The sequence below is a fragment of the Chlorocebus sabaeus genome, chromosome 20 (assembly GCF_047675955.1).
Source record: "Chlorocebus sabaeus isolate Y175 chromosome 20, mChlSab1.0.hap1, whole genome shotgun sequence".
Lineage (NCBI taxonomy): Eukaryota > Metazoa > Chordata > Mammalia > Primates > Cercopithecidae > Chlorocebus > Chlorocebus sabaeus.
Window position 1 is genome coordinate 95147627 of NC_132923.1, and position 17974 is coordinate 95165600.

At 42.2% G+C, this 17974-nt stretch overlaps 1 protein-coding gene across 4 annotated transcripts in view; it reads left to right on the forward strand.

Moving 5' to 3' along the window:
- Positions 1-17974, forward strand: part of HIVEP3 (HIVEP zinc finger 3) — a 535336-nt gene that overhangs the window by 109061 nt on the left and 408301 nt on the right. Inside the window, exons 1-2 of one of the 4 annotated variants that reach the window (XM_073007416.1) lie at positions 10999-11214; positions 12614-12725. The gene's annotated coding sequence lies outside the window, so the exon portion shown is untranslated. Of the gene's footprint in view, positions 1-10998; positions 11215-12124; positions 12726-17974 lie in introns of those variants that run through there. The other 3 variants (XM_073007415.1, XM_073007418.1, XM_073007414.1) reach the window with 3 other exon arrangements.

A 17974-nucleotide genomic window follows, 5' to 3' on the forward strand; every position in this document is an offset into this window, starting at 1 on the left:
GAATGGTACAACCACTTTGGGAAGCAGTTTGGCAGTTTCTTATAAAATTAAAGATATACTTATTATAGGACCCAACAATACCACTCCTTGGTATTTACTCAAGTGATTGAAAACTTGTGTTTTCACTTAGAAATCCATACATGAATATTTATAACAGCTCTACACGTAAACACCCAAACTGGACACAACTGAGATGTTCTTCACAGGTGAACAGAAGTGATATACCCATAAAATGGAACACTCTTCATCTGTAAAAAGGAACAAGTATTGATTCATGCAACATCATGGATGAATCTTAAATCTATTTTGCTAAGTGAGAGAATCCAGACCCAAAAAGTTCATGTTTTACTATTCCATAGGATACTTTAGAAAAGGCAAAACTATAGCTATGGAAAATGCATTGCCAGGGGTTGGGGTTTTGGGTTGGGGTTGACTGCAAGGGAGCAGTATGAGGTAACTTTGTGGCTGATGGAAATGCTTTATATGGTACTGTGCTGGTGGCTACAAAACTCGGTGTATTTGTCAAACCCATAGATCTGTACACCATAAAGTGTAAATTTTGCTGTATGCAAATTAAGAACAAAATCAATCAGGATACTGAGGAACCCAAGACGTAATGCAGAATATGACAAATGAATCTAAGTGCATTGCACATGTATAACAAACTCATTGAAGAGGATGAGGAAGAAGGGAGCTGACCTAAGTAACTTTGGAATCCTATAAGGCTAAAGACCAAAAAAAAGAACTGTACACAGACACTGTACTCTACATGATAAATTTGTCCTTCACAGGGGTATGTGTTAACCATTCTAAAACTATTTTACATGTATACTAGGAATGAACAAATAAGCAAATATATTATTGATAATAAGACCCAGGGGTCTGTCTGAGAAAGAGTTACTAATAAGCAAAGCAGAATGATGGAGTGAATCCATGGTGTTTGATTAGAGTCAGAGGTATCAGTATTAACTCATGTTTATACATATATGTATACATATACAAACACATATACACACTCTCACACATATACACTGATAGATATGGAAATATAGGTGTGTATTCATGGATAAATATACATACATATGTTTCCTAGCTCTTTCTACTGAGATGGCCTAAAAGCAGTGACATCCCAGTAGCAGTGAGCACATCAGGTTCCCTGATCTTGGTCTGTAAATGCTATTATTTAATAAAAGGAGCCAGGACTCCTTGAAAACATAGGCTCCAGGACTGGGTAGGAAAATTGCAAGATGAGCCTGGAGCATCTTCTGGTGCTAGAAAGTAAGAAAGTACTGAACAACAATGACAATGGGAATATGCAGAGTACAGGAACCAACCTGAAAAATCTCTTATTGGCCAAAGCTGGAACTATTTGGGTCAAAAAAATAAGCAAGGATATATTGGGTTGTAACTCAAAGAATAAAATAACTATCCATGAGTCTGTGTTGATAAAAATAAAAGTTAAATAAACTGATTATTTGATGGGGAGAAAGGACAGTTCTTCCTTACCAGAAGAATTCCAATGAATAAATAGAAGTGGGGGAAATAGAAAATCACCCCAAGAACACTGCAGTCATAGTTGCTGCAGACAGTTCACCTGATAGCTGTTAAACTAATGGGTATAAGTTTGAGAAACATGGCATTTGCATAATCTCGAAGTATTTGAGACTCCCAATATTTATCAATTACAAAGGGAAAAATAGTAACTCCATAGTGGAGAAACCTGGCAGATACCACCTTACCCAAGGGATAATGTGGGGTCTCACTAAATTGCTCAGGCTGGTCTGGAACTCCTGGCTCAAGCAATCCTCCTGCCTCAGCCTCCCAAAGCCAGTAAGACATATTAAGAGCATGTCTCCCTTCCCCAGTTTGATGCACTGAGAAGGGTGCATCATTTCTGTGGCATTCTTGCCAAAACTCCATAATCCCAGTTTAATCATGAAAAAACATCAGACAAACCCAAATTGAAGGACTATCTACAAAATACCTGTCAAGTACTCTTCAAAGTATCAAGGGCAAGAAAGAAAAGGAAAGGCTGAGGAATAGTCACAGATCAGAGCAGACCAAGGAGAAATGACAACTAAATGCAATGTGGGATCCTGAATTGAATCCTGGAATGAAAAAGGACATCAGTGGAAAAACTGGTAATATTAGAGAAAATTCTGTAGGTTAATTAATAGTATTGTACCAATCTCAATTTCCTGGTTTTAATAATTGTACTATGGTTATGTAACATGTTTCTGTTAGTGAAAACTGGGTAAAGGGTATATGGGAACTTGTACAATCTTTTTTTTTTTTTTTTTTTTTTTTTTTGAGACGGAGTCTCGCTCTGTCGCCCAGGCTGGAGTGCAGTGGCCGGATCTCTGCTCACTGCAAGCTCCGCCTCACGGGTTCACGCCATTCTCCTGCCTCAGCCTCCCGAGTAGCTGGGACTACAGGCGCCCGCCACCTCGCCCGGCTAGTTTTTTGTATTTTTTTAGTAGAGACGGGGTTTCACCGGGTTAGCCAGGATGGTCTCGATCTCCTGACCTCATGATCCGCCCGTCTCGGCCTCCCAAAGTGCTGGGATTACAGGCTTGAGCCACCGCACCTGGCCACAATCTTTACAAGTCCTCTATAAGTCTAAAATTATTTCAAAATAAAAAGAAAAATTGTAGGGAGAGCATTTGATGAAGTAGCCTGAAGGAAAGATGAAGAATCCTCTGTACTATAAGGGACACTTTAGACTGTGAGTGGGACTTATGGGAGAACATTTTGCATACCACCTGCGTACTCCTGTAACCCACTGTAGTCTTTGGACTATAATTTGAGAATTACTGTAATAGGGTCATCTGACCCAACTCATTTAAAGACATCCTGTTTTTAGGGATATTGTTTAACTCTTTCTTTAAAATTGCTTTAAAAAGCAATACATGGTTTTACAAACCTTTTTTTTTTTTTTATTTGAGACAGAGTCTCACCCTGTCACCCAGGCAGGAGTGTAATGGTGCAATCTTGGCTCACTGCAACCTCTGCCTCCTGGGTTCAAGTGATTCTCCTGCCTCAGCCTCCTGAGTAGCTGGGACTACAGGCACACACCATCATGCCTGGCTAATTTTTTTGTATCTTTAGTAGAGACAGGGTTTCACCATGTTGGCCAGGCTGGTCTCAAACTCCTGACCTTGTGATCCGCCCGCCTCTGCCTCTCAAAGTGCTGGGACTACAGGCGTGAGCCACTGTGCCCAGCCTACAAGCCGTTTTTAAAAGATAATTACTTCATCTTTCTAAGAGAGGTATGAAGTTTTTTTTCTCCTTGCTTTATGGACTGTGATCATTGGGGGAGAAGGGTTGCAAACTGGTGGTCCCTCTTCTGATTCCAGTTGTTTTTAGCTACACAGCTTTCATCTTTTTTCATTTTTAAAAGGTGGATATGTAGAGAGGCATGAACACTCCCGTTCTCTTTTGCTTATGCCAAGCTACTTTGCACACTTACATTATTTGATTGGCCCTGAAGGCACATAAGTTTTTTAGCCCAGGTGAATGTAATAAATTACATGTGATTTGGGGTGTTTATTCACTATTCTCTAGTCATAGCTCTTTTCTAGTCTGACAAAACTTTCTAATCCTGTCAGTGTGGTTCCTTAGATTCCTCTTTGGAGTTATGGCCTTAGATTTGCTTTTTAATGACTTTGCTATGTTTGTCTTGCAGCATTTTTGGGTAGACTATGGGTTGCCACAAGAGAACTCCACCCCACCCCCAAAACACACACACATAGAATTTGTTTAGCCAGAATACACAAACTGACCAGAAGCCAGGTGGCCTGTCTCAGTGCAGGATTGGGTGGCTCCCAAGGGTGCCCATTTGGGAGATGTCAAATGGGTACCCAAAGGAGGATCTCACCAGATCAGAGAAACTCATTTGTGTTACACCATACTCCTTTTGTACCAGAAGCTTACAAGACTGAGGGAAATACTCCAATCACTTTGCTTAATACTTCCTAGAAGGGAATTCTTACCAACGTCAGACTCTCCTAGTTCTTGAACCCAAACAGCCTGACAAGGCTATATCCTCGCCTGAGACAGAAAGCTGAGTCAGACTCCAGAAGCTGGTAGCTGAGCAGAGTCTCTGCCTCCAACTTTCTAGTGTGCTAGAAAGCTGAAACCCACAGTGGCTTATCACTAGGGTTGTCAGATTTAGCCATGGAGCCTTAAAGATACACATATGCCAAGACCCTCCTGTAGCAACTTAAAAGCATCTATATTTTCCCTAAAACTCCATAGGGTTTTTGATACACAACCTCAAATGGACATTCAGGCTGCAAGAAACTTTAGCTAATGTATTTTAAAAATTTCTCTTAATATTCCTTTTTTTTGTTCACAAATTTATGACTATTCCACTTAAGGCACTAATGGGGGCAGTTAAGGCACTAATAACTTCACAATGGGGGAAGTTCCCAGCACAGTGACTAGAACATAGTAAGCTCTCCATAACTGCTCATCTCCTTCCTTTCCTCCTTCTACTTCATTTGGACCTTATTTTGATCTGCTATTTCCTTCCCCTACAAACTGAGGTCATAGCCTCCCCACTGCATTATACTTAATATTGATCAGGTGTTTTGATGAGCACTGTGTTTAGCTTGAGTGCCACAGATAAAGTGCCTTTTGAAGAATGATGTGAAATTACAAAGAATAGAAGCTAGTTTGGGTGACAGAATTAGGTCCCAGATGTCAGGGCAAAATGATGGGCTGATTCTAATATGAAACATAATAGGGCTAAATGTAAGGTCTTGTAGTGGGGTCCAGGAAATTAACTGTGTGAGTGCAGGTCAGGGGAGGTGTGTGGCTTGGTAGCTGCAAATATAAAAAGTACTAGGGAGTTGAAAATGATAGTTGTATGGCTTAGGGCGCAGGTTCAGTTGCTGTCACAAAGACCTAATAGAACAATGGCTTAAATAAGCTAAACGTTTATTTCCCTCTCACAGATTGAGAATAAACAGTATGGGGTGAAATGGCATCACCAGGGATAAGATCCTTCTATCTTGTTGCTCTGTACCACTCATCCACATGGCTATCAGGTCCACATTTCAGCCAATGGCAAAAGGAAAAAGGAAGGGAAGGCATGATCCTTCCCTTTAAGAGTATGGCTGGGAAATTATACATTTCATATCTGCTTACATCCCATTGGCTAGAACCTGTCCTTCTGGCCACACCTTCCTATAAGAGGGGCTGGGAATTGTAGTCTTTGGCTGGGTAGCTATGTTCCTAGCTAAGAATTTTATTACTAAGAAGGGGAGAGGGGAATAGGTACTGACAGAAACATTTGTAACCTTACAGTTAAGACAGTATGTACAGTCATGCAATTTGATTACCAAAAAGTTTTGGGCAATATTCTATTGCATTGATACAAGAACAGTATCTTCCAGAACAGGAGTTGGCAAGCTTTTGCTGAAAAGGACCAGACAGTGAATACACCAGACCCTTGAACAACATGAGCTTGAACTGTATGGGTCCACTATATGCAGATTTTCTCATGCCTCTGCCACCCCCGAGATAGCAAGACCAACTCTTCCTCTTCTTCCTCCTCCTCAGCCTACTCAATGTGAAGACCACAAGGATGAAGACCTTTATGATGATTCACTTCCACTTAATAAACAGTAAATATGTTTTCTCTTATGATTTAATATTTTCTCTAGCTTACTTGTCAGTGTACAATATATAATACATATAACGTACAAAATATGTGTTGACTGTTTATGGTATCACTGAGGCTTCCAGTCAGTAGTAGGCTATTAGCAGTTAAGTTTTGGGGGAGTCAAAAGTTATACATGAAATTTTGACTGCATGAGAAGCCAGAGCCCCAACCCCTGAATTGTTCAGGGTCAGTTGTATTTTAGGCTTTGCAAGCCATGTATAGTCTCTGTCATACATTGTTTTCTGTTTTTTTTGTTTGTTTTGTTTTGTTTTTACAATTCTTTAAAAATGTCAAATCCATTCTTAGCTTATACACTGTAAAAATTAGGCTGCACCAAGGGCTGTAGTTCACAGACCCCTGTTCTAGAACAAGCATGGTGGTGAGTCTGGAGTCACATCTTAAGATGCACGAGAATGTGTTCAGGGGAGGTGACCAGGTTAGGGAAGGGACTCCAGGTGAATTTCTAAGAACAAGAATGATTGGAGCCATTGGTTACTTTTAGCCTAGAGAAGCTCAGACTCTTAATGACCTGATCAATGGCTTCAGATATCTGAAGGACATTCAGGTGGTTTGGAGATACCCTTGTTTTGTATGTACCCAAAGAGAAGAACAAAAATCCGTGAGAAAAAGCTCTGGAACAGAGACCGCAGCCGCATAAGGACTTCCTCATGATCACTTATCATGTATGGAACCCTTATTCCCAGGCACTGTTCTAAGCACTCGACATAGATGGTCTCACTTTATCTTCAACAACCCCAGTGGGTAGGTACCTTTCTTACCTCTACTTAATAGATGGGAAAAAGTCAGCATTAGGAGGTTATATAACTTGCCCAAGGACATTTTGCTGCTAAGTGGTAGGGCCATAACAACTCCAACTCCCACACCTCCTTGCATGTGACTTATGAGGTAAGATATATAAATAATTTAGCAGTGCCAGGCCCATAGCAAGTTTTGTTTTGTTGGCAATAATAATAATGATAGTCCCTAGGAAGTATATGTTTCTCATCATGGTGGTTGTAGTTTTCTACGGCTGCCATAACAAATGACCACAAACTCGGTTATTTAAAACAACCCATTTCTCTGCTTACAGTTTTAGAGGCCAGAAATCCAAAATCAGGGTGTTGATAGGGCTATGTTCCCTCCGGAGGCTCAGGGGAGAATCCATTCCTACCTCTTTCTGCTTCTGGTGGCCTCTGGCATTCCTTGGCTTGTGGCTACATCACTCCAATCTCAGCCTCTGTGATCACATTGCCCTCTAGCCCGTCTCCTACCTTTGTCCTATAAGGATACTTGTGATTTCATTTAGGGCCCTCCTGGATAATCCAGGATCTCTCCTCATCTCAAGATCATTAATGTAATCACATCTTTTGCCATATAAGGTGAAATTCACAGTTTCCAGGGATTAGGGGGTAGATATCTTTGGGGGCCAGTAATTAGCCTATCACAGTGGTATCTAAGCATAGACTGGATGACCACATGCTTTTCTTTCCACTATTAGAAAAAAACTTCATAGAATTCTATGATTTACAGTATTGGTCAATCATAACACCTGTCTTTTCCTTGTGGAATTTTTGTGTATGTGAAAATAGTATTTTAAAAGCCTTATTTTATTTTTAATTGACAGATAACACTTGTATATATTTATGGGGTACAATGTAATGTATCAATACATGCATAATATACATTATGGAATGACCAAATCAGGCTAATTAGCATATTAATCACCTCAGATATTTATCCTTTCTTTGTGGAAAGAACATTTAAAATCTTCTCTTTTAGTTACTTTTAAATATACAGGACACTATTATTAACTGTAGTCACCATGCTGTACAGTAGGGTACCAGAACTTATTCCTCCTATATAACTGAAACTTTGCTCCCATTGGCCAATGTTGCTCCTTTCCCTTCCCCCCAGCCACCTCCCCCAGCCTCTGGTACCACCGTTCTACTCTCTACTCCTATGAGTTTGACTTTTTAAGATTCCACTTATAAGCTCGCTCACACAGTATTTGTTTCTCAGTGCCTGGCTTAATTCATATAACATAATGTCTTCTAGGTTTATCCATGTTTTCACAAATGGCAGAATTTCCTATATGAAAATAGAATATATTTTTAACAAGATATCAGTTAGAGGTAAAACTTTTTTTTTTCAGATACATAGCCACAGTCCAACACTATTTATTGAGTAACACATTGTTTCCTCCACTGATTTAAAATTCAGTTTTTATTACTTAACTACCATGTAATAACCATTATAGCTAAATTTGCTTCTTGACTTCCATCAATCCACTTTGTAGGTTTCTGCATTTGTACTGTGCCATTTTGTTTACTGTAGCATTAAAGTATATATTTCTAACTGATGAATTGTCCTCCTTTATTATTATTTGTCAATTTTTTTGATCAATGACTCTTTTACTGTTTTTGTTTTGTCATCATCTATTTCAACTTAAAAAAATCCTTATTATCATTTTAATGTGGTCTTGGGAAGAAGAGGAAAAAAGATGGAATTATTGGTCTGCCATAACAATCCTCTCTCTTTTCTTTTCCTTTTATTTTTTTTCTCTCTCCTTCCTTCCTTCCTTCCTTCCTTCCTTCCTTCCTTCCTTCCTTCCTTCCTTCCTTCCTTCCTTCCTTCCTTCCTTCCCTCCTTCCTTCCTTCCTTCTTTTTTAGTGATTTTACCTGTTTCCATTGAGATTTTCTATTTTTAAATTATAATTATATGGAAGCTTAATTCCAGGCACATATATGTAAGAGATAGATACACATATGAATTCAAATCTGGAATAAATGTACATATATTCTTTCAAGACTTCTAACAATTAAATTTTACAACTATATTCTCAGTTATTTTCATATTTAACCACATATTTTATTGGCTTTATTCATAACATTTTTTATATAACATATCTTCTCCTTTCTTGAATTTGTTATCCTGCCTTATTTTTTTCCTCAGCTGGTCTTCATGTAACCTTAAATTTTTTTTAATAAAGGGTGTTTGGGTGATATAATTTCTGTGTCTTTGAACATACCTGTCTTTTGTCATTGCATAAGAGAAATTACAGTTTGGCAGCTGGCAGAATTCTTAAATTGCAATAACGTTCCCTTAGAATTGTACAGAAATTGTACCAGTGTCTTTTAGCATAGTGTTACAGATGAGAAGTATGATATCAGTCTGATTTTCTTTCCTTTTAAGTAACCTGATTTTTCTCCTTTATGAGGAAGCTTGTCATTGTCTTTGCTCTTGGAGTATCAGAGTACATCTGGAAGTGTGTATTCTTTCAGTAGTCCTGCTGCCTAGCACAGCATTTGATCTAAGGCCTAAAGACTTTCTTCAGGTTAAGGAAATGTTCTTCTGTTATTTCCTTGATTATTGTTTTCTTCTGTCTTCTTTATTAATGATGTCTCCATCTGGAACTCTTATTAGACTAATATTGATTGGATATTCTGGATCTCTCTGTTATATCTTATGTTATATCTGATTATTTAAATCTCGTGTGTGTGTGTGTCTGTATGGTGTGTGTACACTTTTTTGGGAGGGGCAGTGGCGTTTCAAAAGGAGCTGATATCCTGCCCCTATTCAACCTTTGGCTTCTATTATATTTGGAACAAACCTGTCACTTTCCAAAGAAGCTGTGGACCTATTTCTGTGTCCATCCATTCTGTGTGGAGAAACTGACCATATTCCTGATGTCCCTTAATTTGCCTTTAAACTGCTGCCTATGATTCTCCCCCAATCCTGATTCTCTGAGTTGGGGATTTTCCAAGACTGTTTTCTGGAAAGTTGTACACTTACTTCTTAGGGGTCTGTACTAGTCTGTTCTCACACTGCTAATAAAGACATACCTGAGACCAGGCAATTTATAAAGAAAAAGAGGTTTAATGGACTCACAGTTCCACATGGCTGGAGAGGCCACACAATCATGGCGGAGGTGATGGAGGAGCAGAGGCATGTCTTACATGGTGGCAGGCAAGAGAGCGTGTGCAAGGGAACTGCCCTTTATAAAACCATCAGATCTCATGAGACTTATTCACTATCACAAGAACAGTATGGGAAAAACCTGCCCCCATGATTCAATTACCTCCCACCAGGTCCTTCCCACAACATGTGGGGATTATGGGAGCTACAATTCAAGGTGAGATTTGGGTGGGGACACAGCCAAACCATATCAGGGTCTTTGCAGAATCATGAGCTTATCAGTACTAATTAGTTTTTCTTCCCATGTCCCATCTACTTTGTATCTTCCCATATTATTCAAAATGTCTGCTTTATTGATGGCATCTTTCCCTGGTTCCCAGCATTGCCAGTCATGTTTTGGTCATGTAAATCGTTTTTGGGGGTAAGGAATGAAAGAGAGTAAATATATGAGCCCAATTTACCATTCCCCAAACCAAAAGCCCCAATGTGGAAATAGTGGGGAGTTCTGACACATCATATGGATAGCTGGACCAAATGACCTTCCAGCCTCATCTAACTCCAGGAGGCTTTTTCTTTAAAGCAGCATAATTAAAGGGTTGAGAAACAACTTTTACTGAAAAGGCCAGAGAGATAGAGTTTAGTTTACTCAGGAGAACAGAATAAGGTGAGACTGAAATGGTGAGTCACACTAAGCCTGCTGAAGATACAGCAGGAGGGACTAAGATTAAATTACAGCCGAAGTGATTCATATTGGTCACTACAAAGATCATTTAACCCTTAAAAAGTTGTGTGGCATCATGATACATTGCAAAGCCAAGTCACAAAGCCCGCTGGAGCTGTTCTCTTTAAAGGTAAGAGGATGGACTCGAATCACCTTCTGAGTTATCTGACAGCCCTGTGACATGATTACACCTTGGTGCCTGAGATGTTAGATGGGAAATAAACAGCAGCATCTAGTAAACTCTCCTGGGGTAAAAAAAAAAAAAAAAAAAAAAAAAAAAAAAAAAGCATCTTGTTTTCACCCAGTCTTTTTTTTTTTTTTTTTTTTTTTTAGTGTGAAGAGAGAATGTTTTTGTCAAAAACAAGTTCTCCAAATTTGTAAACCTGATTGGAGACATCTTTAGTTTCTTCTCAAACATGCTGGGAAAAATAGGAATGTCACGGAGACTCCTTCACCATCCCCTTGCAGCCCCTGTTCCCCGGGGCTGGGTAGAGGGCGAAGCAGAGGGCAGGGGCTGGACCAGGGAGAGAGTGACAGGCTCTCTGTGGTAGGTCTTTGCCTTGTCACAGAGTCTCCTGGGCTCAGGTCTGTGGTGGCTGCGGGAGAGCCAGCTCCACGCTGTGTGGCTGGTGACATTTCCGGCTGCCAGGGCCCAGCCAATCAGTGATGGACCCAGCTTGCTTGGGCGATGACACATGAAATATGATAATTTTCTGCCAAACGGCTGGAAGAGGGGAAGGAAGAGAGTGTGTGTGTGTGTCGCTGGGAGGGGTCCACAGTGGAGCGCCTGCGATGAGGTGGGAGGGTGACAGTGCACTTGCTTTCACGGTTTGCCTGGCAGGACTAGGCAAGGGAGGGAATGGGCTGTGATGCTGGAGCGGCGGTAGGAGCGCCCCTGTAGTTCCCGAGGTGAGCCACTGCCACTGCTCTTAGGCGGGAACCAGCGGAGGAGCAGACAGCGCCATGCTGGAGCTCTGGGACTGGGGTGAAAAAAAGAAACTGTCAAAGGCATTTGCCTTCTTATCACACATGAGCAAGGTTAGGACTCTTGTTTCTTCTCAGTGCTACCTCTTTAAAAGCCAGAACAAAACTGCAGTAAACACCATCTGGGTGGCTAAAGTACTCGAAGAATATTTTTTTTTTTTCAAAAAAATTTAGGCTGGAGGTTGTCTCTCCCCCTATCCTGTTTTTCTACCTCCATACCTTAAAAGTAAAAAACAAAACAACAGAACTCAATGACAAAATCTTGAAGAAGGGCCTAAGTCTGAATCGTAAAGACTCTAACTAAGGTTCAGGTGGTAGTTCTGATTCCTGATTCTGGTTGAAAGAAAGTGTGTCTTGGAATGCGATGTGGCTCTGGATTATGTTCGAGTTTAGCAGTAGTGGCAGAGCTATTCTTTGGTTTGTGGACATGGACCCTGAGCCTGCAGAGCAAGGCAGGGCAGGGCAAGGAGTGCCTATGTTGAGCTCTCAGGTACAGAGGCCCCACTCCCTTCAGCCACTGTTGAGGCTCCCCGGCCCCTGATCTGCAGCCAGAGGTTGGTGAGGTGTGACACGCCTGCTGACAAGAGTGCCCTGTCTCATCTGACCCTGGGTGTTCAGAAGTGAAGGATCATAGTGTTTACATAACATGCCGATTAGTCACTGAGAAGCTCATCACTGCAATAAATATTTATGGCTTGCATTTGCATTTTTTTCTCTCTCCACGTATATATGTATAAGATATGTGCATATATTATACATATATATTGTTTTTTTAAAAAGCACCAATAAATGAAATCCTTATCACTGCGTGCAAGCCTACTGTGGCTTTAGGCATGGGACTGGCTTCCTGCGCTGGGAGTGACAGCTATTCCGAAGTGATAATTGGTGTACTGTGTCTTTAAAAGGTTAAAACCCCTTTCAAAAAAGGTCTGGACTCCTAGTGGAAAAGACAAGCGAGGCATGGGTTGGCTCTGGATTCAGAAAACAGCTGCTGATTAGATTCTGTGTCTGCGGGCTGAATTTATTCCGTGTTTTTCAGCAGCAGGAATTCAAGAGGGATGCTTCTGTTTGGGTTTCTGATCGTGATTTATATTTATTCAGAGGAATAACGGAGGGTGGATCTGTTCCCGGCGCGAGCATGCTCACAACCAGCCGACTCTCCCATTATCCAACTGCCTAGTTTGGTGCTTCAATGTACATGGCTATTCCGTGTGCATATGTGTGTATACAAACACGCATGCATGCCTGGATGGACATACGTTTGCACAGGTTATTTTTTAAGGACAATTCTTTCAATAAGGTCTTTACCCCTTACTTGAAACAGGTGTTCATGAAAAAAATGCACAAAATCCTGCCTGGCCGGAATAATTCATGAAGAAGGGGCTGGATCCGTGGGTCAGAGAACACAGGACCAGTTTGCCATCCCAAGGCCGAAGGTAGGGGACTCTGGGTTTTTATTCGGCGGATGGATTCCTTGCGCTGTATTTTACCTTGTGATTGTGTTTTTGCCTGCGGCCGCACGGAGAAGCAAAATAACGAGCTGCGATTCCATTTTGTGGCTGCCTTTCTTAGGCAAGGTGTCCGGCTGCCGAGGCGCAGGGGCTGGCCGGGTGGGCTGCGCGTGGCGGCCGGTGCCCCCGGTGGGCTGAGCGCGCTGCTCGGCCTGGTGCTGGGGAGCGGCGCGAGCCTCAAGTGACCCCCGCGCGTCAATCACAGGCAGCGGCGGCGGCGGCGGCGGCAGCGGCGGCAGGGCTGTAACCCTGTGCGCGCCGTGCGCTCCAGCGCTGCTTGCAGCAAGCTCTGCTGGGCTCTGCACTCGCACACTGGCGGGCCGGCTCCCGAGGAGCCTGGGCTGGGGGGCATAGGCATCGCGTCCCGTGGCACCTGCGTTTTTTTGTGTTGCCTTGGCTGCTGCTCCGGGATTGTTTAGGCGGACTCCAGTAGCCTGCTTGGTTGAGAATGAGATTCGTATGATGCTGGCTGCTGAGACAGAAGGGATAGCTTTCTCTTCCCCACTTAATCCTAGCCCCCTGAAAATATTCCTAAAGCAAAATCATCTCCCAACCCCCAACCCGACCCAACCAAACCAAAACCAAACTCCTATTCTATTGGGGATTCTTGCCTCCCTGCTAGCAGAGAGAGTGTCCCCTCCAAGTTATGCCCCACATTTTACCATATTTTACATGGAAACACTGATGGTGCCGAATGGTCCCTGATGATATTGTCCAGGCTGCTGAGGACTCATGAGTGTGGCAGTCCCCCTGAACCCGCGTAGATTGGACAGAGAGTGGTGGTGCAGAGGAACTTGGAGGCCCAGCATTGGTTTCCTTTAACGTAGCTGGTTTGGTTTCTGTTGCAGGTCAGGAATATTTCTGTGGCTAGGCCCTTCCTTAACTTTGCGGGCAGTGCTTGCAGGAAGAGGGTCTACAGGTCTGGTCGCTGGGTGAGCAGCACCCTGGCCCTCTTTCTGGTATACCCTGACATTTCTGGTAGCCCTTGGCATTGTAACCACAGCAGCCAAGTGCCCACTAGCTACCTGGAGTGCTTCGGTTTTGTTAATTCTGGTGTGCATTTTGGGTGTTGCGGGGGGAGGGAAGAGGAAAGAGGGAGAATGAGGTGTTTGCTGGACTGATCTGCATGTCAATGTTCTCCAGCCCCTGTTTGTGTGATTATGTAATGATCAGACGTGTGCCCAAACAGCTCCCCACCATCTCCTGGCTCTCCCTCAGACTGAAGAAATTGGGTGCTACAGTTGTTTAAGATATCTTTATGTAATTATGTGTGTGCTGGGGGCAGGGAGAGAGTGGGGGCAAGGAGGAATAATTCGAGCCACTTCAATGTGAAGAACACAGGTCAATGATCATGTGTCCCTCTGAGGATGGTGTGGTATTAGCTCTGGGTCAGTGTTGATCTGAAGACCCTCCCATATCTCTTTCAGCCAGTAATTGCTTATCTGAACTTTCATTTGGTAATTTCACCCTTCTTGCACCCTGGAGACAGTTGGACCCAGGAGAAGGGACCCCTGCAGAGACTACAGTTTCCCAATTCCAGGCAGAAAATGAATCCTGAAGCCAGGGTAATAGGCCAGGTCCCAGCTGTTCTTCATGCTCCCACTGAGCAGCCAGTGTGGGGAGGAGTTCCTGTTCATCAAGGTGTCACTTGTGCTCTGGGGTTGGGCTATATACTGTGGGGCTGAAGAGTACACCTCAGATGCTGTCTGAGCTGTTTGACATAAGCTCTTTAAAGTTGTGATGGCTTGCAGAGGCTGGAGGCCCTTTACATCCTTGCATTTAAAGATTGTGGGAATTTTTTGCAAGGAAGGAGAACAGCTGTCTAACTAAGATACCTGCAGGCAGGAGGAGAGGGTGTGTGTGACACTTAGCTCTCTCTGCTTCCTCCCCTCTCAGTCTAGTTACGGCATCCCCAGGATACAGAATTGTTAACAGGGGCCCTCCTGTCACACCCCTGAGCGCCTCAGCCTGGGGCTATTGGGTAGATTTGTTAATTTGATGGCAAAGTCTGGCCCCTTAAAGCTAAGGTTGTTTTTTTGCCCTCAACACCGCAGTGGGTTTGCTTTGAGGGCCAACTACTACTGTGAACTCTGTGGCAGTGGATCAAGATGTGCTCAACTGGCACTATTGTTGAGCTGTCTCCGCCCATTGTGTTTTAGTGGCAGCCACCCTCGGAGTGGAGAAGTGTGTGCTGCCTTTGGGCCCTTGCCAAGTGAGCCGTTGAGACGTTTAGTGTGTGAAAGGTACAGGCAAGAAGAAGATGCATTTAGTCTGAAGTCCTGGCAGGTTCTAGGACCCGATTTGATGAAAGATAACATTAAGAAAGCTGTTTGACAACTGGATAGCATTTAACTTGTCTCTCACTCCCTACTCTGTGAGTTCCCCGACGTCTTTAAGGCTCTTTTCTGCCCTCCATGCTGAAAGCATGACATGCTGTTCTCCATCCTGTTTCCTGGGGAGTCAAGTGTATTTACAGACCTGCAGATGCACTGGGAGGGCAGGGCTGGAAAACACTGGCTGTATCAACAGGCAGCACTGGCATTCTGGGTCAGACTTGGCCAAAGCCCGTGACCAATTTTCTTCCTTATCTGTAAAGTAGGTGTAACCATCATAACCTTACTAAGACCACTGAACTATGTTGTGAAGAAAAATGAGATACATTTAGTGACATGTGCACTGTAGTTGATGGGTACTAGGATAATACCACAACAATTTGGAACTCACATTTACATAATTTCACTTATCCAGTTGGGACCTAGATGGCAAATCAAAAGAAAGGTCATAAGTCCATGAGCTACAGTTCTTGAATTTTGATCATTGGAGGAAATTTTTTACCCTCTTTCAGGCCTCTGCATTTACTTCAAGTTTTAAGAGGCTTGGTTATTAGTTTGTCAAATGCACCTAGCAAATTGGAAGCAACTGATACTGTACTGTGCAAGGATTATTAAAGATCTTTTATCAAGTATCAGTAAGAAGTAAGAGTAACACAAGAAACAGGAAAATTAAAAAAAATTTAAAAGGCCCAAGAATTCAAGGCATGGCATTCTATAGCTAATATGAGCATTTAATGTAAGCAATTCAGTGAAATTTTATGTATTTTGATGGATCTTTGGTATTCTGTTTTATAACATAGTAACTGATGCTCACAATGACCCACATGTATCCATAGAAGTTCAGATTATATTTTGTTCATCCAATTTAAAAAGACATGAGAGTTTTGAAGTATCCCCAAATGATTTTTTTGCCTGATTCTTAGAGAAAAAACTGCAGCTATCCATGATAATGGCACCTGCGAGGTTTCTGGATAGCCGGTGGCTTACTGGTCAAAATTGTATTACAACTATAAAGCCCTGCTGTTGAAATTGAGAACTTTATGATCTTTTGTCAGAATTTATCAGGGAACTACTATGCTACTGTTATTATTAGTGGTTATGTTCTAACATTTGATGCTAAAGAAAATACTCCTGAACCTCAACCTGTCTTGTTATGATCAGGAAACACACTCAGAGTTCTTCCAACTTGATGACTTTAATTCTGGAGTTGGAAGAGACCTGATGATGGAAAAGATGGAGCAGGAGAGGTAGACCCTAGTGCCATCTGTTTCTTACATCTGTGTAGCAAATGTAGACTTGCCACTACCCGGATGTTGTTCAAGCTGTCATGGCCACACCTTTATGCTAAGCAATGGTGCTTTTCAGTTCAGACATCCTGCTGAAAACTGGAAGGTAGCTGAGATACATGAGCAGTGCTAAACTTGGCCTGACCCTCTGACAATGTGCTCAGTTAAAATTTGCTCCAAAACAAAGGCAAGAGGAAAAACAAAAGTAGGGGAAAATAAATGTAGACACTTTTAAAATAGTATTTTAAAATTTCAGTACATATGTGGAAAATGAGAGGACCTAATTAAAAGTAATGGAAGAGTATTTCTCAGTTTCTAGATGCACATACGTCCACTGTTTTGGTAACTTACTTGAAAAATTCTTTAACTAAAAGAAACTGTCAGTAACAGGTTATTGAATATAATCGCAAATACTCAGAACTCTCCAAGGGTTCCCTGTATCTAATTGTAATATGATGGAGAAAAGGGTATTCCCTGAAATCCCAGGGGCTTGGAAGGCAGAGGAGGTGGGGTGTGGTGGTGGGAAGTGACTGAACCACACTATCCAGAGGGCTGCCCTGTTGGGAGGCTTCACCTCCAACCTGTTGGGAGGTTGGAAATATGTGCTTGGGAGGCGGGACAATGATGAAAGTGGTGACTTCATGACTGATGGGACTCCCCTCCTCATTACTAACTGTTTTTGAAACGCCAGGTGCAGCTGGAATTCTTGTAGATAAAGGGGGAAGCTTTATATCTCAATATGAAGTAGGGGTGATCTGAAAATGCCCTTCAGATTTGGGGAGCAAAGCCAGGGAGAAGCATAGGGAAGCTAGTCTCAGAAATCTTGAGATCTCTGATTATCGGTGGACCCTTGCATTGGGGTTTGGGTTCAACTTTTTAAAAATGTGTTATGTATGAATAACTGAGATCCAAAGAAAAGCTAATAAACAAATAGTAGAAAGAGATGGAAAAAATAAAAGCAGTGTTATAAATACACGATGTGCTCTGCCAAATCTCAGTCACCAGTTTTAGTCTATTGAGTCATTCATTGGACTTCCAGGCTTAGCATTAGATGCTGAAACTATCTTAAGATCAGAGGAACTGGATACAGTGGCTCATACCTATAATGCCAGCTACTCAGGAGGCTGACACAGGAGGATCACTTGAACCCAGGAGTTTGAGATCAGCCTGGGCAATGTAGCAAGACCCTGTCTTAAAAAAAATAAAAGTAAAATTATCTGGACATGGTGGCTCACACCTGTAAATTCTAACTACGCAGGAGACAGAGGCAGGAGGATCTCTTGAGCCCAGGAGTTTGAGTCTACCATGAGCTATGATCACATCACTGTACTCCAGCCTGGATAATGGAGCAAAGACGTCTCTTAAAAGCAAAAAGATCAGAGATGCCCTGATAAACGTGAACTGATTTAATTTAAATAGAAGAAGAATTGTGAAATCCTCCTCCATCAAAATTCTATACAGTAGACCCTTGACATTCTCAGTGGATACATCTCAAGCCCTTGGCAAATCCCCAAGTTTGCAACTGCAGAAATACTTGCATAGGTTCTTGACTTCC